The 2,491-nt window shown below is 37.5% G+C and overlaps 1 pseudogene; it reads left to right on the top strand.

The window, feature by feature from the left end:
• The first annotated feature begins 1,197 nt into the window (after positions 1-1,197).
• On the top strand, positions 1,198-1,296 carry LOC132297914 (small nucleolar RNA R71; annotated as a pseudogene).
• The last annotated feature ends 1,195 nt before the right edge of the window (positions 1,297-2,491 follow it).

Below are 2,491 nucleotides of genomic sequence, written 5' to 3'. Positions count from 1 at the left end.
CAAACACTTTTTCAGAATTTTCTTTTGAACTCTCTTTAACACAAGAAGTTTTCAAATCATTTTTCAATAAAACCTTTTCAACATCATTTTTCAAAACTTCTTTTTCAAACACATTTTTCAAAACTTTCTCATTTGCAAGATCATGTGTATGCAATGAAGGAGGAATGGGATGTGAAACGGGGACGGGTGGCAACTTGAGGTTACACCGGTTCACTCTCTTCATTGGATATTTCAACTTGATTGTCCACAACTCTACCACTCCGCAAGGTAGTCACCGCATTAACATGTTCAATGGTATGCCCTTCCGATGAAGAATGGGTTTCCACAACACATTGTTGTTTAAGTGGGGCATTAATGGGCATTTTTCCCTTCTCTCTTGCATTAAGAGTGCTTGTTATTTGCCCTACTTGGGTTTCTAGCTTAGCAATGGATTGAGAGTGAGAATAAAGTAATTGTGTGTTAGCCTCAAGAGTCCCCAAAGCATTTAAAACTTTTTCTTCAAAGGCGGGACTTCTAGTGTTTCCTTGGAAATAAGATTGGTTGGGAAAATGAGAATTAGCAAATTAATTCCCTTGTGATTGATAAGTTCTATTACCTTAGGATCCTTGGTTTTGAAGTGGAGGTGGAATGTATTTCCCTTGGAAACTGCCTTGGGAAGGGTTTAAGCCTTCTCCTTGGTTTTTCTAAGAGAAATTCGGATGATTCCTCCAACTTGGATTATAATGAGTACCATAAGGATTGTTCCCTTGGTTTACAAAATTCGTATTGACTTGTTCATTAGGTTCATTATGCACTTGTCCATGAGGACAATGAGAAGTAGAATGAAGAACACTAGAACAAGTCATACATATTTCATTTGATGCACGATGAGAATGGTCAGGAAAGGAAGATACTTGGTTCGCCGAGTTTTGGTTAATAAAAAATTGATCAAACCTTTGAGCTAAAGACTTCATTTTGACGGCTATTTCATTTGAATGGTCGACTTGATGTAAGCCTACACTCGTCCTACCTCGTGAATTTCTACTATTCTTGGATGATAGTGTTCTATGCAAAGAATTTTCACTCATGCTTTCATAAAGACGCCACACGTCATCCTCATGCCTATTAATGTAAGAGCCACCCATGGAAGCATCAACCATACCCTTATAGTTGTCCGATAAGCTCTCAAAGAAATATTGAACTAATTGCTATTTGGGCATGTCATGATGTGGACACTTCCTAAGCAATTCATTGAAGCATTCCCATGCCTCATGAAATGTTTCTCCATCCCCATGTGAAAATTCTCGAATTGAGGTTCTCATGGCATTCGTCTTAGAAACCGGATAGTACTTCTTTAAAAACTCTTGTTGCATTTCTGCCCAAGAAGTGATTGAAAAAGGCCTAAGATTGTTAAACCAATATTTTGCTTTGTCCTTTAAGGTGAATCGAAAAAGTTTGAGTCTTAAGACCTCTTCTGGCATGTCCATATATTTTATGGTGGAACATACTTCAAGAAATTCATCCAAATGCTTGTAAGGTTCTTCACTAGGAAGTCCATGAAAGTTAGGAAGCATTTGAATAGTTTATGCTTTAATTTCATAATGATATGCTCTAAAGGGTGGCAATTGAATATGCATGTGGGTGCATTGTATTCATTAGGCACATAGTGATCTCTCAAAGTAAGAGGTGGATTAGCTACTTGAGGTGTAACATGAACACCTTGGTTATGAATTCCTTGATTAATGACGGGAGGTTATGGAGCATACATTGGCCTTGGCATTCCATATGGAACTTAGCCTTGTTGTGGTGGTGGTTGGATGAATGGCATTGGCATGCCTAATCGTACTTGCATGTTTTCATTGTGCACATTGGGATGAAGGATACCGTGTTGGTCTATGTGACCAAAGTCCTCAATATGGTCATCATTATAGTCATCCATTGATAGATTGGTTCAATTTGAACTTCCTCTTCCCCTAGGATTTCTAATGATGGATTCAAGATGCAAATCAAGAGGGACAAGAGTTGGTCTCAATGAACGACATCCATGCATGCACAATGCACAACAACAAACACAAAGAATGACACACTTCACCTTCACAACAATGCAATGAAACTCCCTCCACAAACACTTAACCCATATTCCTATGCTTTAACAAAGATGATGCAAAGAACAATAAAAATAGCCTCCACGTGGGCTCACGATTTATCTAAGAATTGAATTACAAGCCTCCACGCGGGCCAACGATTTAACTAAGGAATTGAGTAAAGAAAGTCTCACAAAGGTCCTTTAGCACTTTAACTCCAAATTTAAAGCTTAGCTTAGCAATTTTTAAGTTTTTTACATTTTTTCTTTCTTTGCTTAGCTTCTTTGCTTGGATGTTCCTTTGCTTGCCTTCTTGCTCAATGCTCCTTGTCAAATATGAACAAACATAATAAATAACCAAAAGAAAAAAAAAAAAAGAAAAAGTAAAGACACAATCAAAAGAGTACTAATCCTAATCAATTCCACAAA

This window comes from Cornus florida, unplaced genomic scaffold, assembly GCF_030987335.1.
Source record: "Cornus florida cultivar Cherokee Brave unplaced genomic scaffold, ASM3098733v1 CherokeeBrave_3.0.0_Hap2_Chr02, whole genome shotgun sequence".
Lineage (NCBI taxonomy): Eukaryota > Viridiplantae > Streptophyta > Magnoliopsida > Cornales > Cornaceae > Cornus > Cornus florida.
This window is presented reverse-complemented; position numbering and strand designations above follow the sequence as displayed.